General features: G+C 44.7%; 1 long non-coding RNA gene and 1 other non-coding gene across 3 annotated transcripts in view; one reads left to right on the forward strand and one right to left on the reverse strand.

Annotated features, from left to right (window-relative positions):
* LOC129539402 (uncharacterized) overlaps window positions 1-21072 on the forward strand; it is a 30360-nt gene extending 9288 nt beyond the window's left edge. For both annotated transcript variants that reach the window (XR_008682449.2, XR_008682450.2), the window contains one exon: window positions 20541-21072. This is a non-coding gene — a long non-coding RNA (uncharacterized LOC129539402). The remainder of the gene's footprint in view (window positions 1-20540) is intronic.
* On the reverse strand, window positions 20047-20150 carry LOC148776075 (U6 spliceosomal RNA). Its single transcript, XR_016038710.1, has one exon. It is a non-coding gene; the product is annotated as a U6 spliceosomal RNA (small nuclear RNA).
* Window positions 21073-25161: the final 4089 nt, after the last annotated feature.

Here is a 25161-nt window from a genome sequence, read left to right on the forward strand (position 1 = left end):
GGAGCTTGAGGGCTTGGGAGAGGAAGAGACTCCAAACCAGGGTCACCACCCAGCCTCAGGGGCAGAGTCCAGATGCAGACCCGGGGTCTGGTGTACCCCGGAGTGCCTGACCCCCGGGCAGCGCAGAGCAGCTGTGGAGCAGCTGCCATGGGATCTGATCTCGGCTGGAGCTCCCTCTGCACACCTGCCCTCCCAACTGTCTCAGCCACACCTGGCACCCATATACCCTGTGGAACTCTGACCAGCCTTGTGCTGCCCTCCAAGGAGACAGCTGGTAGGTGGGGGTTGGGAGACAGGAGTAGGGTGGGGGCCAGAAAGCAAGAGCAGCTCTGGCAGGGCAGGGAGAAACTAGCTGCCTCTACTTGCTGTGTGACCTTGGGCTCCTTGTCAGGCCTCTCTGGGCTAGGGCTGCTCTGAGCCACCTGGAGCTGGGACTTCAGGTTTAGCTACAGGCAACTGGTGGCTTCCTGGGTTCATCTGTTCATGCCTGAAACAGCACACTGGGCCCCATGGGATGCCACCACATCCTTCACCCCAGGGCCAGGGTGCTGGGGGCTGACCGCCCGCCTGTGAGATCCCAGGCCAGTGTCTCAGCTTCCTCATCGGTGCTTTGAGAGGGTTGGTGGCTGGTATGCCCTGAGATAGCTGCTGCCTCCTCCACTTGGGGGCTGTTCACAGCAGCTGCCCATACCCCCAGCCCGCTCCCCGGGCCCCAACCTTCCTCAATGGCCATTTTGTGTCCTTGCCAGAGGACTGCTGTTTGCTCAGCTGCCCCACCCCTGAGACCTCATGATAATGGACTCCTGTCTGCCTCCGGGGGCCCCTGTGTCTGAGGGCTATGGGGTGAGAAGCCCTCTCCTTCTGTCTGTCTTGGACATTGTCCTTCCCTTCCTGTCTGGGTCAGGGTGGGAGGCATTTGTGGTCATTTCCTCTCAGACTTGTTTCCCTTTCTAGAAGCTGAGGCCTGAATCCCAGCGTCCTGCCACCCCTGCCACGTCCGTGCATTCCCATGCAAGTCCCAGTGGCCCTCAGCCTCAGTTTCCCACTCTATAACACCCACCTAGTCATGCTTGCTCAGTCAAGTCCAACTCTTGTGACCCCATGGACTGTAGCCTGCCAGTCTCCTCTGTCCATGGAATTTTCCAGGCAAGAATACTGGAGTGGGTTGCCATTTCCTACTCCAGGGGATCTTCTGGAACCAGAGATCAAATCCTCATCTCTTGCGTCTCCTACATTGGCAGGCAGATTCTTTACCACTGTACCACCTGGGTTCAAATCCCCAGTTCACATCTTATCACTTATTGGCTTTATGCCATAAGCCTCAATTTCCATCTGAAAAACAGGAGTATTTCCTACCAGTTTCGCAGGTGATACAATCATGGGAACTGACAGCCCTGGGCTGCTTTATAGCTGAGTGACTTTGGGTGAGTCACTTGGCCCCCTCCAAGCCTCAGCTTTGTCCTCTACGGAGTGGGGACCTGCTGTGGATGTTCCAGGTGAGAGATCAGGAGAGAGCACACAGACCTGGCACACACTAGGTGCTCAGTGAGGGCTGGCTTTGAAAAGCCACTTAGGAACAATGAGGTGAGATGGCCGCACATCCCACAGACCAAAACGGATGAGGTTCCTAGGCAGCTTCTCCTCCCCAGACTCCAAGTGTAGCTCTCTACCTTTACCTGTTTTCGCATTTTTCCTTGTGATTTCGTGTTTGAAGTCTGTTTCTTAATTTCCAAATGCATGGGGATTTTCTAGTTATCTATTTTGTAATTGATTTCTAGGTTGAATGCACACTCAGAATGATTTCAGCCCTTTACTAATGTGGCCCAGTATATGGTCATTTTTTTGCAAATATTGCATTGTCCTAGCAAAGGCAGTGTCTTCTGTAAGTGTGGCTGCAGGGTTCCAAATAGATCCATTAGATCAGGTTTCTAAATCTTGTTTAATTTTCTAGATTCTCACTGATTCCACCCCCTACACTTTTTCTATTAATTACTAAGGAAAATACATTAAAATCTCCAGTTATGATTGTGAAGTTTATCGACCCTCCTATTTCTTCTATTAATATGATTTGTGTTATGTATTTTGAAGTTTAGGTGCATATAGTTTTAAATTGCTAATTTTATGGACAGATGAAACCTGTCCATAAAAATATCCTGTTTTGTTATTACAAAATGGCTTTATTACTATATAATGATTTTGTCCTTAATGTCTGTTTTGTCTTCTGTTGATATAGCCATGGTGGTTTTCTTGGGGTTGTTATTTGCAGGTGTTATCTTTATTTTCAACCTTCCTATATCCTTTGGTTTTATTTATTTATTAAAAAAACTTACTTTTGACCACACTGGGTCTTTGTTGTTTTGCGCGGGCCTTCTCTAGTTTGCAGTGGCTTCTCTTGTTGCAAAGCACAGGCTGTATGCCTGCAGACTTCAGTAGCTGCAGCACACTGGCTGAGCAGTTGTGGCATTCGGGCTCCAGGGTGCTTGGTCTTCCATTGTTGCAGCTCAAAGACTCAGGAGTTGTGGCTCACGGGCTCTAGAGCTGGAGCTCAGTAGTTGTGGTTCTTGGGCTTAGTTGCTCCTTGGCATGTGGAATCTTCCCGGACCAGGGATTCATGCACCACCAGGGATGTCCTGTCCTTAGGTTTTAGAGATGTCTCTTTTAGTTGGATCATCTAGTCCATTCACACTCAAGTACTGAGTTACTTGGGTATTTAAATCTACTTTCTTTTGTACCTTCTATTTTTCTTTTTACTTATACATTTCCTTTTCTCTCCTTTCTTGTCTTACTCTGATCATCTGTTTTTCTTTCTAGTCATTTGGAAATTTTGCACTTTTAGTGGTTGTCCGAAAAATTACAACCTATGCTCTTACTTTTTGAAATCTGAAGTCTTCCCCCATATATGCATCACCTAGGATAGTAATGACTATATGACCCTTTTATATCAACACTGACTCTCCTGTCTGGTTCTTTTGAAATCCCCCTCCCAACCAACTACTTATTTTGAACAATAAGGCTCATGGAAAATGTCCAAGTTTAATACAGTGAACATTTATCTCCCACCTAGACTTACCAACAGCTAAGCTCTGGTCACATTAGTTTGATCTATCTATACTTTTTTCTTAGTCTTTGGACAGTCAGTTGTAGACTTGTCACTATTTTTAATAACTTTTTTATAGCCTCAGAAAATCTCATTTTTTTCAAAGTGAAAATTAGTTTTTTCATGATTATATGCATGTACAATTAAAAAACACTCAACAGTAAGAAAGATATAAAGAAAAAAGTAAAAATCACCTGAAACCCTACTTCCTAGAGATGTTAACGTAGACTTATTATATATGTGGACAAGGATCTTATTTCCTACTTTCCCAGATGTATATATGGGATCTGGGCTGCTTGTTCACCTCTCTGAGCCTCAGTTTCCCTGGCTACAAATTGGGGATGTGATGGTCAATCTTATGTGTCAAGTTGGCTAGGCTGTAGTACTGTGTAATGTAAACAAACTCTAATCTAGGTATGGCTGTGAAGGTGTGTTGTAGGTGTGGTTAACATCAACTTCTACAATTAGTTGACTTTAAGTAAAGATTACAAGGTCCGTCTAGTCAAGGCTATGGTTTTTTCAGTGGTCATGTATGGATGTGAGAGTTGGACTGTGAAGAAAGTTGAGTGTTGAAGAATTGATGCTTTTGAACTGTGGTGTTGGAGAAGACTCCTGAGTGTCCCTTGGACTACAAGGAGATCCAACCAGTCCATCCTAAAGGAGATCAGTCCTGGGTGTTCATTGGAAGGACTGATGCTAAAGCTGAAACTCCAATACTTTGGCCACCTCATGTGAAGAGTTGACTCATTGGAAAAGACCCTGATGCTGGGAGGGATTGGGGGCAGGAGGAGAAGGGGATGACAGAGGATGAGATGGCTGGATGTCATCACCAACTTGATGGACATGAGTTTGAGTTAACTCCGGGAGTTGGTGATGGACAGGGAGGCCTGGCGTGCTGTGATTCATGGGGTCGCAAAGAGTCGGACACGACTGAGCAACTGAACTGAACTGAACCCTCAATGATGTGGGTACTCCTCATCCAATCAGTTGAAGGTTTTAATAGCAAAATTGGTTTCCAGAGAAGAAATTCTGCCTCAAAACTGCAACATCAAATTCTACCTGAGTCACCACCAGTTTGGCAGCCTGCCCTCCAAATTTCTATTGCTCGAACCAATTCACATATAGGTTTCCCTATAGTGGTAAAGAACCTACCTGCCAATTCAGTAAGACATAAGAGATGCAAATTTGATCCCTGGTTTGGGAAGATCCCCTGGAGGAGAGCATGCAACCCATCCCAGTATTCTTGCCTGGAGAATCCCATGGATAGAGGAGCCTGGCAGGCTACAGTCCATAGGGTCTGCCCTATGGTTAGTCTGCCCTGGTTGAACCCTCCACTGTGTGATGCTGGGTGAGATTTGGGATGTCTGTGAGTCAAGGAACAGGATCATGGAGCCCACCTCACAACGTGGTCATTGTTCATTTTCTATGCAATTGAGAGCTTAGTTCAGCCCCTGACAGATAGAAAGTGCAAAACTATTATTGTTATTAATAAAAGTCTGCAGACTGAATCCCTGCAGAGGACAAAGTCTGACTGTGTGCCAGGTCCCAACAGGGCTCCTGTGACTGGCGGTCATGGTCTCAGAGCTGCGAGGGGAGTGAGGCTGCTGGCAGAACTCCCAGCACAGTGAGACCCGCAGCCTGGGCCCTGGGGAGGACTGTGCAATGATCTTGATACCAGCTGGGGGGTGGGGGGCTTGGTGAGCCTCAGGACGTAGTTTGCATGGCATGGGGGGTTGCTGTACAGAAGGCACTTAGAGGACAGCCTCCCACACAGGGCCCCTTTCCAGTGCCTACTGGCATCAGGACCAGGCCCACCCCTAAACTGGAAAGTCTGCTTCCCCATTTAGGACTCAAGGGAAACCACCCAGGTCTCCTTAGTCTGCTGAGGGAGCGGAGGAAGGAAACCCAAGATGCTGTGATGCCAGGCTCAGAGGTCCTGCACCCTCTGTCACCGCCCTGTGGGCGACATCAGGTGGGTCAGTCACTGGCTTCTGCCCTACACCTGACCAGGCTTCCAGATTGTGTTAGCAGCCCTGCAACGGAGCCCCTACCGTGTGCCCGCGACGGAGCCACATGTGTGCCTTGAGTCACTGAATACATCGCTGGGCCCCACTTAACATGAGGAAAGCACAGCTCGGAGGGGCAGGGACACGCCTGAGCTTGCGGTCAGCTTGGAACCATGCCCCCTCCCGCCCACAGGCTCAGATTCCAGGCTGCCACACCCGGCCCCACCCTTGGCCTTGGCAGTCTGCCCCCCTAGTCCCGTCCTTCAGCCTCACAACTGACATCCTCCTCGCCCATCCCACTCCCAGAATTCCCTGCTGCCAGCTTCCAGCCTCAGCTTCCAAACAAGATGCTTTCCATCCCCTCCATGGTTCCCTGCCCATCCCACACCACTCACCAAAGCATTTACTGTGTCTCAGGGCTGCTGGCCACCCTTGCTCTAGAAATTGTTAAATAGCATGGCTTTATCTCTCGTTTCACTACTTTAATCCTTAAACCTTCTCAGGCAACTTTTCCAGAGTGTGAGCCTCCCAGAAGGGCTTTGAGATAATAAATATAATTCCAAACAATTTGTTGAATATTCACTAGTTGCCAGGTACTGTGCCAAGTGTTTTCCTTGTATTATCTAATTTGCTCATCAGTGCTCTGAGGTAGGGTCTAGCATTATTCCCATTTTACAGATGAGGAAGCTGAAGCTCAGGGAGGTGAAAGGGTACTGCTCACAGACACAATAGTAGTAATATCCCGCATTTACTGGACTCTTAGTCTGTGTCAGACATTGTTCCAAGGGTTTTATACATACTGGGTCATTTAATGCTCTCCACAATCACGTAAGGTCAGTACCATTCTAAACTTCATGAGAGAGGTAAGGAAATTAAAGTGTGCAGGGCAATGAGTTGCCCACAGCCATGTGGCTGGGACATGGTCGAGACTGGGTGCTAACCTAGGGTCTGACTCCACAGCCCACACTCAAGTCCTGAGGACTTCTAGGAGATAGAGGTAGGATTTGAACCCAGGACCTACTGCCTGCAGGACCCAGTGCTCCCTTAGCCTCCCCTGGGAGGCAAGAAGTCAAGCAAAGCCAGACCTCAGACCGTGGGATGGCTCCCAGCACATCAGGGCAGAAACCGCAGCTCAGAAGCATGCCAACTTCCAGGCGGGCTCCGAGCTCAGCCGAGTCCGAGGAAGTGGCTTTGGCTGGGGCCCCTGAGGGGGTGGAGGACTCCCCAAGGGCCTGGCTGGGGCAGGGCCTGGACTCCCCAGATGGCCCAGGAGTTGGCAGGCATTTGTGCCGACCGAGTGTTTTGCAGTAATTACTGTTTCCTGCCTCCAAGGGCTTCCAAGTTCTTACACTTAAATTTTTTAAACAGATGGACCTTGCAACCTCCTTAAAATATTTTTAAACATAAAATTCAGAAACATATATTCAGAGATGACGTCTCTTTTTGTAATATCCATACTCTCTGAACGTTATTGTCAAAGTCCGGTGTTGATTGCCCAAGCCCCTCTGAAAGAAAACTTGAAATATGCTGGCAGAATTGCTAAGGGCATGGGCTCCTGTCTGTGAGGCAGGCCTGTCTCTCCAGCTGTGTGTCTCCAGACAAATCACTTCACCTCTCTGAGCCTAGGGAGACATGCAACACCTGGGTAGAGGGTGCTCTTATCACCAGGAGTGAAAGAGATTCCCAGTATCCCAGTATGCCCAAGTAAACTACATCTTGGGCTCGGCCCTCTGTAAGGTGATGAGCCCTCTGTAAGGTCCTGGTGACCAGACTGTTTTCCTGGAAGGATGGGCACTCTTGGCCCTGTCTCTGGGCCTTGGCCTTTGCTGGTCCTCCCATCCTTCCACTTCCTCACACTGTGCAATGCCTCACCCATGCTCTTCACCCCACCCAGGCTGTACAGGGGCTGGGTGTGACAGCGTCTGTCCCACGGTGTAGAGCTGGCAAGCCTGAAGCACTGGTGGAGCCATAGCAGCCCTGGGGCCAGGGTTCCCAGAGCCCAAGAGGCAGGAGATGGGAGAGGGTGGAGGCTGGCTCGTGGCCCACTTCTCCTCCTCCCCACACCTGCCCCATCTCAGTAATGGTAGCTCTTTCCATCTCTTGGGTCAGCTAGAGTCCAGGGGTTGTCCTGTCTGTCCCTTTGCTCCCATTTCCAGGCAATCCCCAGGTCTCTCCACTGTGGGCTGGATGCTGGCAACTATTTGCTCAGGCAGCCATGACAGCTCGACAGCTCCAGGCTGGGGAATGTGAACAACAGAAATTTGTTTTCTCACAGTTTGGAGTCTGGGAGTCTGAAATCAAGGTGTCACAGGGTTGATTCCTTCTGAGGCTTCTCTCCTTAGCTTGTAGGTAGCCGCCTTCTCCCTGCGTCTTTGCATAGTCCTCCCTGTGTTCTTGTCTTGTCCTATGGGGACACCCTTCCTATGGGGACACCCATGGATATTGGATTAGGACCCATTTTAATGACCTCATTCTACCTAATGACCTTTAAAAGCCCTTTACACCAAAACTGTTACCTTCTGAGGCACTGGGAATTAAGATGTCAATATCTGAATTTTGAGAGGACACAATTCATCCCCAACAGACAGTCTTGAATCCTCCACCTTCCCTGTGTTCATAACTGTTGCCAGGCCTGGCCTCAGCACTGTGCTCTGACCACAGTGTTAACTCTCTATTCATGCTCCAGCCCACCTCTCCCCTGAAGGCACCCTGGTCTGATCATGTCATTCTCCTGGTGAAAACTCACCTTGGCTCCCACCAGATTCCCCAGTCTCAGTTCAGTCTCACCACCCCCAGTGCCCAATACCAGAACTAGGAACTAGCAATTTACCAAAGGCTACCCTGCATAGGGGCTGGTCTAAGCTCTTTAAGTAGCTTATCTGAGTTTATCCTCATCAACCCTACGGGGGTGAAGTGAAGTGAAGTCGCTCAATTGTGTCCGACTCTTTGCGATCCCATGGACTGTAGTCTACCAGGCTTCTCTGTCCATGGGATTTTCCAGGCAAGAGTACTGGAGTGGGTTGCCATTTCCTTCTCCAAGGGATCTTCCTGACCCAGGGATCGAACCCAGGTCTCATGCATTGCAGGCAGACACTTTACCCTCTGAGCCACCAGGGAAGCCCTCTGTTAAAACTGTTAGGTGTTATTTTGAGGTCTCTGAAGAGCTCCAATCCTTTATGTCTCAGTGGCAGAAAGAATTCATTGAAAGGAAAAGTGATAGATAAGAAGTGATTTATTAGAATAGGACCCTTGTGAGGTTTACAAGAGGGTGGTTGAGAGGATGCTGTGTCCCAAGAACTTATTGGGATACAGTTTTATAATCAAAGGAAAAGTGCGGAGGGAGAGAAGACTTTGTCTTTCTTGAGTAGACATCATTCTTCTACCATCAGGTCTTCCTCCAGGTTAAGCAGGGAAGTTTTCCTTTTTTTTGGGAAAATAAGATATAGTATTTTTATTAACTAACTTCATAACAAACTTCTATTACTATTTTCCCTGTATTTTTTGACCATATATTCTTTGATCACCTCTTCATATTACAACGATTTTTAAATTTTTATTTCTTCTTTTTTCTTTTTAATTAATTTTTAAATTTTAATTGGAGGCTAATTACTCTACAATATTGTGGTGGTTTTTGCCATACATTGACATGAATCAGCCATGGGTGTACACATGTCCCCATCCTGAACCCCCCTCCCACCTCCTTCCCCATCCCATCTCTCAGGGTTGTCCCAGTGCATCGGCTTTGAGTGCCCTGTTTCATGCATTGAACTTGGACTGGTGATCTATTTCACATATGGTAATATACATGTTTCAATGCTATTCTCTCAAATCATCCTACCCTCACCTTCTCCCACAGAGTCCAAAAGCCTGTTCTTTATATCTGTGTCTCTTTTGCTGTCTCACATATAGGGTCATCGTTATCATCTTTGTAAATTCCATATATATGAGTTAATATACTGTATTGGTGTTTTTCTTTCTGACTTACTTTATATAATAGGCCCAAGTTTCATCCACCTCATTAGAATTGATTCAAATGCGTTCTTTTTAATAGCTGAGTAATATTTCATTGTGTATATGTACCACAGCTTTCTTATCCATTCATCTGCCAATGGACATCTAGGTTGCTTCCATGTCCTAGCTATTGTAAACAGTGCTTCAATGAATATTGGGGTACACATGCTCTTTCAATTCTGGTTTCCTCGGTGTGTATGCCCAGCAGTGGGATTGCTGGGTCATATGGCAGTTCTATTTCCAGTTTTTTAAGGAGTCTCCATAGTGGCTGATACATTCCCACCAACAGTGTAGAGGATTCCCTTTTCTCCATACCCTCTCCAGCATTTATTGTCTGTAAACTTTTTCATGGCAGCCATTCTGACCGGCATGAGATGGTACCTCATTGTAGTTTTGATTTTCATTTCTTTGATAGTGAGTGATGTTGAGCATCTTTTCATGTGTTTGTTAGCCATCTGTATGTCTTCTTTGAGAAATGTCTGTTTAGTTCTTTGGCCCATTTTTTGATTGGGTCATTTATTTTTCTGGTATTGAACTGCATGTGCTGCTTGTATATTTTTGAGATTAATTCTTTGTCAGTTGATTTTTCTCCCATTCTGAAGGCTGTCTTTTCACCTTGCTTATAGTTTCCTCCATTGTGCAAAAGTATTTAAGTTTAATTAGGTCCCATTTGTTTATTTTTGCTTTTATTTCCATTACTCTGGGAGGTGGGTCATGGAGGATCCTGCTGTGATTTATGTCAGAGAGTATTTTGCCTATGTTTTCCTCTAGGAGTTTTATAGTTTCTGGTTTTACATTTAGATCTTTAATCCATTTTAAGTTTATTTTTTGTGTATGGTGTTAGAAAATGTTCTAGTTTCAGTTTTTTACAGGTGGTTGAGCAGTTTTCCCAGCACCGCTTGTTAAAGAGATTGTCTTTTCTTCGTTGTATATTCTTGCCTCCTTTGTCAAAGATAAGATGTCCATAGGTGTGTGGATTTATCTCTGTGTTTTCTATTTTGTTCCATTGATCTATATTTCTGTCTTTGTGCCAGTACAATACTGTCTTGATGACTACAGCTTTGTAATATAGTCTGAAGTCAGGCAGGTTGATTCCTCCAGTTCCATTCTTCTTTCTCAATATTGCTTTGGCTATTCAAGGTTTTTTTGTATTTCCATATAAATTGTGAGATTATTTGTTCTAGTTCTGTGAAAAATACCATTGGTAGCTTGATAGGGATTGTATTGAATCTATAGATTGCTTCGGGTAGTATACTCATTTTCACTGTATTGATTCTTCTGATCCATGAACATGGTATATTTCTCCATCTATTAGTGTCATCTTTGATTTCTTTCATCAGTGTTTTATAGTTTTCTATACATAGGTCTTCAACAGTATGTGAACAGTGAACTTCCAGATGTTCAAGCTGGATTTAGAAAAGGCAGAGGAACCAGAGATCAAATTGCCAACATCCATTGGATTATCAAAAAGTCAAGAGAGTTCCAGAAAATCATCTATTTCTGCTATATTGACTATGCCAAAGCCTTTGACTGTATGGATCATAACAAACGAGAAAATTCTTCAAGAGATGGGAACACCAGACCACCTGACCTGCCTCCTGAGAAATCTGTATGCAGGTCAAGAAGCAACAGTTAGAACTGGATATGGAACAACAGACTGGTTCCAAATCGGGAAAGGAGTATGTCAAGGCTGTATATTGTCACCTTGCTTATTTAACTTATATGCAAAGTATATCATTCAAAATACTGGACTGGATGAAGCACAAGCTGGAAATATCAATAACCTCAGATATGCAGATGACACCACCCTTATGACAGAAAATGAAGAAGATCTAAAAAGCCTCTTGATGAAAATAAAAGAGGAGAGTGAAAAAGTTGGTTTAAAACTCAACAGTCAGAAAGCTAAGATCATGGCATCTGGTCCCATTGCTTCATGGCAAATAGATGGGGAAAGAGTGGAAACAGTGACAGACTTTATTTTTGGGGGGTTCCAAAAGCACAGGGGATGGTGACTGCAGCCATGAAATTAAAAGATGCTTGCTCCTTGGAAGAAAAGTTGTGACCAACCAAGACAGCATAATAAAAAGCAGAGATATTGCTTTGCACACAACGGTTCATCTAGTCAAAACTATGGTTTTCCAGTAGTCATGTATGGATGTGAGAGCTGGACTATAAAGAAAGCTGAGTGCCAAAGAATTGATACTTTTAACTGTGGTGTTGGAGAAGACTCTTGAGAGTCCCTTGGACTGCAAAGAGATCCAACCAGTCTATCCTAAAGGAAATCAGTCCTGAATATTCATTGGAAGGACTGATGCTGAAGCTGAAACTCCAATACTTTGGCCACCTGATGCAAAGAACTGACTCATCTGAAAAGACCCTGATGCTGAGAAAGATTGAAGGCAGGAGGAGAAGGGGACAACAGAGGATGAGATGATTGGATGGCATCCCTGACTCAATGGACATGAGTTTGAGTAAACTCCAGGAGTTGGTTATGGACAGGGAGGCCTAATGTGCTGTAGTCCATGGGGTTGCAAAGACTTGGACACAACTGAGCAGCTGAACTGAACTGATATATAGGTCTTTTGTTTTTTTAGGTAGATTTATTCTTAAGTATTTTATTATTTTCATCACAATGGTAAATGGATCTGCATCTATTGTTTCCTTAATTTCTCTTTAGGTATTCTCATTGTTAGTGGACAGGAATGCAAGGGATTTCTGTGTATTAATTTTATATCCTGCAACTTTATTATATTCATTGATTAGCTCTAGTAATTTTCTGGTGGTGTCTTTAGGGTCTTCTATGTAGAGGATCATGTTATCTGCAAACAGTGAGTTTTACTTCTTCTTTTCTAATCTGGATTCCTTTTATTTCTTTTTCTTCTTTGATTGCTGTGGTTAAAACTTCCAAAACTATGTTGAATAGTAGTGGTGAGAGCTGGCACCCTTGTCTTGTTCCTGACTTTAGGGGAAATGCTTTCAACTTTACACCATTGAGGATAATGTTTGCTGTGGGTTTGTCATATATGGCTTTTATTATGTTGAGGTATGTTCCTTCTATGCCTGCTTTCTGGAGGGTTTTTATCATAATGGATGTTGAATTTTGTTAAAGGCTTTCTCTGCATCTATTGAGATAATCATATAGTTTTTATCTTTCAATTTATTAATGTGGTGTATCACCTTGACTGATTTGTGAATATTGAAGAATCCTTGCATCCCTGGGATAAAGCCCACTTGGTCATGATGTATGATCTTTTTAATATGTTGTTGGATTCTGTTTGCTAGAATTTTGTTGAGGATTTTTGCATTTATGTTCATCAGTGATATTGGCCGTGATATTGGCCTGTAGTTTTTTTTTTGTGACATCTTTGTCTGGTTTTGGTATTAGGGTGATGGTGGCCTCATAGAATGAGTTTGGCAGTTTACACTCCTCTGCAATTTTCTGGAAGAGTTTAAGTAGTATAGGTGTTAGCTCTTCTGTAAATTTTTGGTAGAATTCACTCAGGAAGCCATCTGGTTCTGGGCTTTTGCTTGTTGGAAGCTTTATTATTACAGTTTTGATTTCTGTGCTTGTGATGGATCTGTTAAGATTTTCTATTTCTTCCTGGTTCAGTTTTGAAAGGTTATACTTTTCTAAGAATTCATCTATTTCTTCTAAGTTGTCCATTTTATTGTCATATAGTTGCTGATAGTAGTCTCTTATGATCCTTTGTATTTCTTTGTTGTCTGTTGTGATTTCTCCATATTTGTCAATTTTGTTGATTTGATTCTTCTCCCTTTTTTCTTGATGAGTCTGGCTAATGGTTTGTCCATTTATTTCTTCCCTGATTTTTATTATTTCTTTCCTTCTACTAACCCTGGGGTTCTTCATTTCTTGTTTTTCTAGTTGCTTTAGGTATGAAGTTAGGTTATTTATTTGATTTTTCTCTTGTTTCTTGAGGTAAGCTTGCATCGCTATGAAACTTCCCCTTAGCACTGCTTTTACTGAATCCCATAGATTTTGGGTTGTGTTTTCATTTTCATTCGTTTCTATGCATATTTTGATTTCTTTTTTGATTTCTTCTGTGATTTGTTGGTTATTCAGAAATGTGTTGTTTAACCTCCATTTATTTGTATTTTTAATAGTTTTTTTTTTCCTGTAGTTGACATATAATCTTACAGAATTGTGATCAGAAAAGATAAGCAGGGGAGTTTTATTGTCTCTATGTGGTCAAGCTAGGTCCAAAAATTATTGTGTTTTGTGTATATAGAGAGCATGTCCTAACTTACTGAGCTCACTGGGCAGGATGTGAGGCTCATGCCACCATTGTTTTATTGTTTGGGCACATGTCCCATTGTTCTGTTGCATGGTTTGTTGCTAAGCAAGCCTGTTTGGTTTTGTGGTTAAGCAAACTTGCTTTCTTGAGTGATCGTTAACTTTTAGGGGTCTCCCAGACTTTTTCTACTTACAACCTCCTAGTGGGATTAGCTGCTTAATCACCTACTTTGTCCCCTTTACTCTGTCTCTATCATTTTCATTATCTCTATTTAATCGATGAAGAAACTGAGGCATAGTAAGAGTAAAAAGCTTGCTCAAGATTATACAACTGAAAAATGGGTAAGGCAGGACTCAAATGCAGGCAGTCTGGCTGCACATCCTTGCTCTTGCCCATTGCATTCAATGCACTAAGCTGTCCCAGCCTTTGTGCTTTTGCTCAGCTGTTCCTTCTCTCTGGAATACCTTTTCACTCCTCTACCTCACAAACTTCTATGTAATCTTCAAAACATCTCAAATGCCCCTTCCCTTGGATGGTAGTGTCTGCACGACACTGTGCCTACCCGTCATAGAATGCCATAGTTGCAGTGATAGTGGTAAATGTGTCTTCTGTCTCCCTGGGGACAGGCACCAAATCTGATCCATCTCCATATTCCCCACACTCAGGATGGGCCAAGAGCAGAGGAAGGTACCAGTGAACAGATGAGTGGGTGAGCAAATGAATGGATGAACGAATGCTTCATCACATACAAATAACTAACCCGGGTGTTTCTGAGAAAAGATTCTACTTTCTTATCAAAAGAGCCAGATGTCTTGAATCTCCCAAATTCCTGCTTTTGGAGAAAAAGATAAGTAAAACACAAATGGCTGCATAATTTTTTAATGGAAATTTCCCTTTTTGCCTCACTTTTATTCCTGAACCCAGCACAGCCTTTGGGCCTTTGTAACAAACTCATTCCTATCCCCCTGAAGGATAGGAAAGTGAAAGTTGCTCAGTCATGTCCTACTCTTTACGACCCCATGGACTATAGAGTCTATGGAATTCTCCAGGCCAGAATACTAGAGTGGGTAGCCATTCCCTTCTCCAGGGGATCTTCCCAACCCAGGGATCAAACCCAGGTCTCCTGCGCTGCAGGTGGATTCTTTACCGTCTGAGCCACCAGAGAAGCCCAGAGAATAGGAAGAGGTTGCCAAAGAGGGTGCCCCAGGGAAAGGAGGGTGGGAAAACAAAACAAGGGAAGGAGAAGCTCTTAGCACCCCCATGGGTTCCTTCCACATCCAAATAGTTGAAAATGATATTTTCAGGTATTTTTTTTTTTTAATAAAGGCTTTGTTTTTTAAAAAATGACCCAGCCCCTTGTAAGACTGAAAAAGATTTAAATGACCCAGAAAAGGACAGAGAGGAAAATAAAATCACTCCATATCACACCTCCCACTTACTTGTGTGCCTGCGTGTCAAGTTGCTTCCATCGTGTCCAACTCTTTGCAACCCTGTGGACTATAGCCCACCAGGCTCCTCTGTCCATGGGATTCTGCAGGCATGAATACTGGAGTGAGTTGCCCTTTCCTCCTCCAGGGAATCTTCCCGATCCAGGAATCAAACCCATGTCTCTTTTGTCTCCTGCAATGGCAGGCAGATTCTTTACCACTAGTGCCACCTGGGAAGCCCCCCACCTACTTATGTTAGTGTATTCATTTGTACAGTCATCAAGGTATGTCTAAGATGTGAGCACTCTGTTGTGGGTTATATTTTAATAAAAAGTCTCACTATTCAGAAAGCCCTTGATATCGTCTTCCAGACCTCACATCTGCTTCTTGTAGCATACTGATACACATGTCTAGCCAGTAAGCTGCTTATTGAGCACCTGCTCTGTGCCAGGCTTTGACTGTGTCCTGTTTGACTGTTTGGATCACAATAAACTGTGGAAAATTCTGAAAGAGATGGAAATATCAGACCACCTGACCTGCCTCTTGAGAAACCTGTATGCAGATCAGGAAGCAACAGTTAGAACTGGACATGAAACAACAAACTGGTTGTATATTGTCACCCTTATTTAACTTCTATGCAGAGTACATTATGAGAAACGCTGGGCTGGATGAAGCACAAGCTGGAATCAAGATTGCTGGGAGAAATATCCATAACCTCAGATATGCAGATGACACCACCTTTATGGCAGAAAGTGAAGAAGAACTAAAGAGCTTCTTGATGAAAGTGAAAGAGGAGAGTGAAAAAGTTGGCTTAAAGCTCAACATTCAGAAAACTAAGAGCATGGCATCCGGTCCCATCACTTCATGTAGCAAATAGATGGGGAAACAGTGGAAACAGTTGCTGACTTTATTTTTTTGGGCTCCAAAATCACTGCAGGTGGTGATTGCAGCCGTGAAATTAAACGACGCTTACTCCTTGGAAGGAAAGCTATGACCAACCTAGACAGCATATTAAAAAGCAGAGACATTACTTTGTCCACAAAGGTCCGTCTAGTCAAGGCTATAGTTTTCCAGTGGTCATGTATGGATGTGACAGTTGGACTATAAAGAAAGCTGAGCGCAGAAGAATTGATGCTTTTGAACTGTGGTATTGGAGAAGACTCTTGAGAGTCCCTTGGACTGCAAGGAGATCCAACCAGTCCATCCTAAAGGAGATCAGTCCTGAGTGTTCATTGGAAGGACTGATGTTGAAGCTGAAACTCCAATACTTTGGCCACCTGATGCAAAGAGCTGACTCATTTGAATAGACCCTGATGTTGGGAAAGATTGAGGGCAGGAGGAGAAAGGGACGACAGAAGAAGAGATGGTTAGATGGCATCACCGACTCGATGGACATGAGTTTGGGTAAACTCCGGGAGCTGGTGATGGACAGGAAGGCCTGGTGTGCTGCGGTTCATGGGGTTGCAGGCAGTTGGACATGACTGAGCGACTGAACTGAACTGAACTATGGGTAAAGAGTGTGGAGCTGCCTCTGTGGGACAGACTTTATCTGTCAAATAATGACATGTGAAATTGTTTAGTTGCAACCATGGCCAGAGCTACAAGAAGCTGCTGGTTCTTTGACTTGGAGAGATTGAGAAAGGCATGCCAGGCAGAGAACAAGGCCTGTGGGGAAGGAATGCCCACCATGGCTGACTGCCAGTTCCCCCTCTTCCAATGCTGCAGAGATCAGATTTTGTTCTGGTGTCTGCCCCTCTGGTCACTAAGTTACTTTTCTACTCAGGTAAATTCTGATGCGTCTAAGCTAATCTTGGTGGTCCTCAACCCCTTGCCAGGAGTTGGGTAGGGCCAGGGCACATGGTCCAGCTCTGACTATGAGAAGGAAGGAGCCTCCTTCTGAGGAGGACCAAGTCAACCCCTTTCTGCCTCTGGACACTGACGCTGCAGGTGGGATCCAGAATCGCGGCAGCCATCTTGCATCCTTGAGGATGAGACAACATAAGAGGCCATCCGAGCAAAAAGAGCAAGAAGCCAGGTCCTTCATGATGTCACTGAGCCACTGAATGAATAATGCTGCCCAGGACTTGTGCAGGGAAACAAGTCCCCATGTCGCCGAAGTGATTTTGAGTTGGGCTTTGGGGAGTGTCGGTCTGATAGGAAGTAAAGGGTGAAGGGTTTGTTCTGCAGTGATTGTGTAACAAGTTGAGCTCACTATATTTACCTGGACCCTGGGCTTCCTAGGGTTTAAGTGGGAGCTGGTGGAGCTGATGACAGGGGGCTAGAGCTTTATCCTTTGATTCCACTGAAGTCTATTAAAGGGAATAGTCTAGACTCTCAAGAGATTATTGGAGCTTGAACTCAGAGTAATGGAGAGAGAGGCGAGAGAAGCAGGTACACATCTGTGTATGTGGAAGCCACGTGTCAGCCCTGGATGCCCCAAGTTGTCAAGGCGCCCTTCAATGTTCAACTAATTTCAGCTCCTCCTTCCACGCACTGGGGAAATACCCCCTCCCACAGTCCTGTGGATTCCTGGGGGGATAGATTCTCCATGGTGTCACTGGCTTCCCAATCATTGCTTTGGATTTGTCAATTTCTCCCTGAAGTTCTGTCAAAATTTGTTTTACCGAAGCATTATTCACAAGCTATAAAATTCATCCTTTTAAAGTATACAATTCAGCAGTTTTTAGAGTATTCACAGGATTGTGTGACCATCATCAGTTCAGTTCAGTTCAGTCACTCAGTCATGTCCAACTCTTTCTGACCCCATGGACTGCAGCACGCCAGGCTTCCTTGTCCATCACCAACTCCCGTAGCTTGTTCAAACCCATGTCCACTGAGTCGGTGATGTCATCCAACCATCTCATCCTCTGTCGTCCCCTTCTCCTCCCGCCTTCAATCTTTCCCAGCATCAGGGTCTTTTCAAATGAGTCAGCTCTTCACATCAGGTGGCCAAAGGATTGGAGTTTCAGCTTCAGCATCAGTCCTTCCAACATCATCACCACTATCTTATTCCAGAACATTTTTGTCACCCCATAAAGAAATCCCATACCCATTAGCAGTCATTCCCCAGTCCCCCTCCCCTTAGTGTTGGCAAACACTGTTCTTTCTGTCTCTATGGATTTGCCTATTCTGACATTTCATATAAATGGAATCCTACAATATGTGGCCTTTTGTGACTCGCCTTCCTTTCACGCCAAGCATCCCATCAGATAATATTTCAAACAAGTGCAAGAGCTGCTGTAATCACCTCTTGTTAAAAATGGCACTTCCCTCCCTTGCTATATGTACATAAAACTTTATAGAAGTAAAATCATATTATACATGTAGGTTTTACATTTTTAAAATTCAATCCAGTGTCAAGGAAACTCTTTTTATTGTCTGCAGAAAAAATCACATGGTTGAAAAATTATTTCTGGCTCAAGCTTAGTGCTCACATACTCAGGTCCAGGAGGAAGGTTGGTTAGTCCCCTCCAGATGGGTCTTTACTACACTTCAAGCTTTTCATTACTGTAAAGAATGAGATGAACAGCCTCATGTGTACATTTCTTTAAAGTCCTAGACTTGGGACTGTGGGCTAAATGGTATGCATATTTACTTTTTTTTTTTTTAATATTCTGCCAAACTGTTTTCTGGAAAGGTCAGATCAGATGGGCTGGCCACTACAATGAAGCACTGTGGCCTTTGGACTCCTACTGCTTGGGTTTTAGTCCCTTCTCTCCTGCTTGTTAGCAGTAGGACTTTAACATATCTGTGCCTCAGTTTCCTTGTCTGTAGAATGGGATAATGAAAATGCCAATCTCATCAGATTGTTGTGATAATGAAAGTAGTGTAATATTTGTAAGCAGTGGTTCTCAGCTGGGGTGAATTTGTGTGTCCTCCAAAGGGGATATTTGGTAATATCTGGAGAGATGTTTCAGAGAAGGCGATGGCACCCCACTCCAGTACTCTTGCCTGGAAAATCCCATGGGTGGAGGAGCCTGGTAGGCTGCAGTCCATGGGGTCGCAAAGAGTTGGACACGACTGAAGTGACTTAGCAGCAGCAGCAGGAGAGATGTTTAGTTGTCACGATGGGTGGGGTGCTACTAACATCGGGTGGGTAGAGGCCAGGGATGCTGCTGACCGTCCTACAGTGCACAGGACAGTGCTTCCCACCCCAGAAAAGGACGGTCCAGTCCCTACAGTCAACAGTGCTGAGGGTGAAAATCCCAGTGTAAAGGGCCTGGCTCAGAGTAAGTGCTCATTAATGTTGGCTGTCATCATACTTCCAACACCTGGGCCTGAGAATGTTCGTTTCCTCATACTTCGGCCAAATGCTCAAGTCCAAGTTACTTTTGACTGGGAGGACATAATATGATGGTAGATTTCTAAGCCATCAAAGGAGAATGTTCTACCGTTATGGACCCAACTTCCTGAGACTCGTCTTTATTCAGTCTGGGAACTGGCTGGCAGCTGGCTCCAGCTAAGGAATCTTTGACTTTTAAGCAAGAGCTTCAGAGTTCCTTGAATTAGCTGACTGAGTAGGTGTTTGTCTTTGGAAATGCAGAGCCTGGGACTTGTTGTGGCTAAAGTGTAGATTTTGAAGTCAGGTCTGGATTCAGGTCCCAACTCACTGCTTCCTAGTTATAAGAACAAACGACTCTCTAAACCCCCAGTTTTCCCATCTGTAAAATGGGATTATTGGAAGGATTAAATAAGATAATGGAGCACCATACCAAGTTCTTAGTGCTCAATAGCAGGTGCAATTTAATCAGTGATTACCTTATCCAGGCCCTTTGCTAAGACTTTTCATAATTATTCAACTTAATGTTAACTACTGCGATAATCATCGTTATAATCATCATAAGGTCAAGACCCTGGGTCTATCTATCCAGGTACAAGGGGAAGTCACTTGTTAAGCCTCCAGCCAACATTCCACAAATGTCTGTTGAGCATTCTTATGCTCCAGACCAGGTGCCGGGTTCTGGCAGACATGAGGGGCTCCTAACTCTCTCCCATCCATATCAAAGAAATAACAAAAATGTCAGGGAAAATACCGGATAAATTAACTTGCACTACTGTAAAAGGGTTAATTTCCTTTATTAAAATAAAAACAATAAGACAGTCTGAAAAAAAGTGGAGAAAAGAAAATTTAGTTATATTGTTTAAAAGAGAACTGAAACAAGCTATAGAAAGAAAAAATCTCAAATGAAATATCTCTGTATTTATAATTTATTGAATTGTGTTTCAAATGAATAACAAACCACACTGAAGTGGAAAAGGACTAAGTCAAGAAGCATTTTTTTGGTCATCCTTATGCAGGAGACATGCTAATCTCCATGTCATTCTGATTTTGGTATCTGTGCTGCGAAGCAAGCACCCCAAGTAACTTTTGAACACAGGACTTTGATATATACTGTCAGTTTAAAGATAAAAAGAACTGCAAACAAATACTGAACTTTACCTAATGGTCTTGTTTTTCACGGTGACTAATTCTGAAACCAGTCTCTGTGCACTGGCAGACTGAGTAAAAGGTGAAATGTATTAAGCATGTTGAGAGCCACGTTTCTTACTGTCATATAAGACACGCACGAATAGGAAATGATTGGAACTGAGGCATCAGCATGAACTCTTGGATTTATATTTATATATGTATGTGTTTCCTAGTTCTATCCACTGAGAAGATCGAGAAGCAGTGATATCCTGGGAACAGTAAGCCCAGCTGTGCCCAGCTCCTACCTTCTGAGTACCATATTATCATCCTCCACAGGGGAACCAGAGCTCCTAGAAGAAATGGCTTGTTCCTACATGAGACCAGAGAAAATATAGGATGAGTTTAGAGCATCCTCTTGTGCCAGAAAATCAGGAATTGCTCAATGAATATGAGAGACACACCAAAATGACACAGCAACCACCTTGAATGAGTTCTCACTGGCCACATCTGCAGCAATTTGATTATCAAGTGAATAATAATAATGATGAATTATAACCCACTGAATAAGGTAAGAATTTATGCGCTCATCATCCCCTGTATGTTTCTGTAACTGTAGACTCGTCTTTACAGTAGAACGCTGAGTCATAACAATAGAAATTGTCACAATTTTGCAATCATCTGAGAAATTAATATAGATAAAAATAAAGATGCTAAGAGGGTAAAAGCTTGATAAGAAATAAAATATTTATATAGTCTCAAAGTACTCCCCCACAAATTACTTATTAATTATAAAGAGAAAATCGTAATTGTACAGTAGGTAAAGTTGGTAGACACCACCTTAATCAAGTGATTAAGGCAACCATCAACAGTCATAGGACAAATTGACGTGAGGTGCTTCTTAATATGGGGCTTCCTAGGTGGCTTCCTAGGTCTCAAGAATCCACTCGCCAATACAGGAGATGAAGGAGACGTGGGTTCGATCCCTGGGTGGGGAAGGTCCCATGGAGGAGGGCACAGCAACCCACTCCAGGATGCTTCCCCGCAGAATTCCATGGACAGAGGAGCCTGGCCGACTACAGTCCATAGGGTTGCAAAGAGTGACTGAGCACTCATGATTCTTAATACAATGTACTGAGAAAGATATAGTTATCAATCCTGTGATATCTCTGCCCCAAATGGATAGCCTGAAACTAATCATGAGGAAATATTTGACAAATGAAAGTCCAGGAATATTTTACAAAATAAATGATGTGTACTCTTCAAAAATAGTAATGTCATGGAAAACAAAAAAGGCTGGAGACCCATTCCAGAATTAAGGGAGATTTACATGTGATGTGTTATTCTGGATTGGATCTTGAACTGCAGAACAATTGCTCTAAGCTTCACCAAATTTGTATAAGACCTGTAGATTAGGTATGAAAAAGTGAAAGAAAAGTGAGGGTGAAGTCGCTCTGTCATGTCCAACTCTTTGCGACCCCATGGACTGTAGCCTACCAGGGTCCCATCCTCCGTCCATAGGATTTTCCAGGCAAGAGTACTGGAGTGGGTTGCCATTTCCTTCTCCAGGGGATCTTCCTGACCCAGGGATTGAACCCAGGCCTCCCGCATTGTAGGCAGACGTTTTACTGTCTGAGCCACCAAGGAAGTTCTAGATTAGGTATAATATTGTATAATGCTAAAATTCCTGATTTTTCTAATTGTGCTGTGATTATGTGAATGTTCATATTTAGGGGAAAAGGGGCATCATATCTCACCTTCAAATGTCCAAAAATAAGCTCTCTATAGAGAGAATGAGAAAGCAAATGTCACAAAATATGAACAAATGGTGAATCCAGGGGAAAAGTATTTAGGAGTTATTTGTGCTCTTCTTGTAGTTTTCCCATAACTTTGCTATTATTTCAAAGTTAAAAAGTTCAAGAGAAAAAAGAAAAAAAGAAAAAACAAACCTATTTGGATTCTTTTCTTTAAAGAAGCTATTTTCCCTCAAGGAACTCATTCATATACTTGCCTGTTGAGCAAGTCTAGACTCTTCCCTAGTATTTCAGTGAACATCCCAATCTTTTAGGAACAAATGGAGATTTGCTTTTGAGTTCCTCATTCCTCAGCCATGTGGTGTGGGTTATGCTTCCTGACCACCAACCCTTCCTGTCCAGCTCGTTGACAATGTCCATTGAATACTTTCACGTTGCACCATTGCTGAATCACCAAGGCTCATCTCTGCACCTGACCAGAGCAGGAGTGTAGGGTAGGATCTTGTGAAACTGAAAGACTAAAATATCTGATTGCCTTCAGGGGAATAGCAAGGACTGATAAAGAATGAGGAGGAACCCCAATGGCCTCCTGTGGGATAAGGGTCTTCATACATGCCTGGATCCTGGACTAGAAATCTATGGATACAGCGGTGCCTGGAAGCCTCCACCCTGTGGCTGCCAAGATTTGTCTTGGAATGGGTGATCAGGAAAAAAAGAGCCGTGTAAATTCCCCTCTGCAGGAGTGACGTAGAACTAATCCCATCAGTGTGGTTAGGGGTGAGCAGGTGACCGCTTTGCTAAACTGCACTTCAGGGTTCATTGGAAGTTTACTCCCTCCGGTTTGTTAAACTCACTGTTGGCAAATGCAGTGAAATCTCTGGCTGCCCCTCTGATCTCAACCTGGTTTTGTGAGTCTGGGCACAGGGTTTGGGGTTTGACTTTCCAAGCTGCCTTGAATTCTCACATCTCGGTTCTTGAAGGCCTGCAGGTCGATGGGGCTTCAAGTTGGGATATTTGGAAATAAGTGGCTATAGGTGGGGCTGGGAAAGTGAACGGAGGCCTTGAAAGCCACCCCTGGGATCCTCAGAATAATGGGAGGAGCCATGGGACAGTGACAGGTAATAGGGTGAAATGGTCAGCTTTTCATTTTAGAAAATTCACTTTAGCAACTGAAGTTGAAGATCAGAGGGTGGGAAGGGACAACAAGCAGAAAGATCAGTGTAGAAGCTGTTACACAAATCCAGGCAAAAATAGTGAGGAGTTTTATTTAGACCTTGTTCCATAACAGAGACAGCAAACATAGCGTATATCTCACCAGCCAGATTTCTTATTCTCACAGCAGACCCTGCTAATCCTTCACTGTCCTCCCTTGCCCTGGGCCTGGGTGTGCAGCTCCCATAGATGGCTACTGCCAATCAATCCAAGTGGGCTTACTGGATGAAAGAAATGTGCCCTCCCCACTCTTGTGTTAGAGAAGACAAGGAAGACAATCAGTTTTGAGGATATGCTTGCATTTGTTGACAATTCACATGATCAGACCTAGAGTGACGCCCCAAGTCAGTCTTTGAGGTCCGTCATGGTGCACTGTGCTTCACCCTGCTGTACGCCCTCTGTGTTCCCCCTTAGTGCTTTCGCATGTCCATTAGCTCATTTCAGCCTTGCAACATTCCTGGTTGTAAAGATGGAGGTTGTCACTCCCATTTTAAAGATGAGGGAATTGAGAACAGAGATTTCAGGAAGAGTGCCCACGTTCTGCAGGTGGTAGGTGGTAGGTGGCAGATTGAGATTCAAATCAAGGGCTCTCTGGCCCCCACAGCCCCGGGTCCTTTCACCAGAAGCTTTTTGCAGCTGCAGCAGCTGTTCAAGTCCATCTAGGCCTCATGCAAAAAAGCCAGGCCAGGTTGGGATGGGACATTTTGGTAACAATGACTTTCCCAGTCAATAAAATCCCTGGCTTAAAAAGACCTGGGAAACTTGTCTTTGGAATCACCCTATCTAATCTGCTCTGTGTTGAGCCATGGAGAAGGGGGGCCCTGGCCCCTGGGTGGGGGCGGGGGTATTGCTGAGGGGATGCTGCACAGATGGTGAGGGGCGGAGGCCTCTCGCCATGGGAGAGAATAAAGTTTCTGTCCTTGCACAGTTGGAATGAGGGCCCTGGAGCCAAGCAGCCAGGGCCAGGGCAGGGCAGCCAACCTTTGGCACGTGAAATGGCACCCTGAGCTCATGGCAGATAATTCTCGGTAATAATTCATACCCCCTGGCAGGCATGCATCCTGAAAGCCCTGTCTGTTCTGCCTCACAGAGTCCCTGTTGGAATGTCAGGGGTCGAGGGACTGGCCCCAGATGTGGGCAGAGTTCAGACTGGACCCGGTGGGTAGGGTAGCGTCTGGGCACAGCCTGGGTGCAGAGGATGTCTTTGTGCTCTGTGCCCTAGGAACCCCACCCCCACTCATAGTCGCCCTGTTGGGGAGAAGTGGCCCACATGCCAGGCTAAGGCCTGCTCCCTTTGCTGTTCTTCTGGGGCAGCTGGGAGGAAGGTGCTTTCATAGGTGCAGCCTGGCATCTGACAGATCCACCCCATCACTCCTGGGGTGCCCCTTCTGAGCAATGGGAACGTGAAGGGCAAGGGGGCCTCCAGCCCCCATGGCACGATATTCTGGGCAGGTCTCAGTCCTCGCCCCCAGGGACCATGGTCTGGGGTGGCGCCAGCAGTGATTCTGATGGGAGCTGGATTTTTTACTCAAAAGCTTTTTATGTATGCATATGTTTATATTTATTTGGCTGTGCCAGCTCTTATTTGGGTCACGCAGGATCTTCGATTTTCGTTGTGGCATGTGAGATCTTTTAGTTGTGGCATGTAGAATCTAGTTCCCTGGCCAGGGATCAAACCCAGGCCCCCTGCATTGGTAGCACAGAGTCTTAGCCATTGGACCACCAGAGAAGTCCCGGGAGCTGGGTGCGAGAACCACCAGTGTAGTGTTTTGAGAGGGTGGTGCTGCAGCTCGGTCCTCATGGCTGTGTGACTTTGAACAATTTACGCAGCAGTTGGTGTCCCAGTCTCCCCATTTGTGAAGCGTAGAGAGCAAAAGTACCTATTCTGTGGGGTCACTGGGAGGATTCAATGAAATGATGCTGTAGACTCGGCAACTGAGCCTGGCACGGAGCACACACCTGGACGGTGTAGTTCCTATAGACAGTTATTGTTA

Source organism: Moschus berezovskii, chromosome 11 (genome assembly GCF_049115385.1).
Source record: "Moschus berezovskii isolate FMDL1 chromosome 11, NW_MosBer_1.0, whole genome shotgun sequence".
Classification (NCBI taxonomy): Eukaryota; Metazoa; Chordata; class Mammalia; order Artiodactyla; family Moschidae; genus Moschus; species Moschus berezovskii.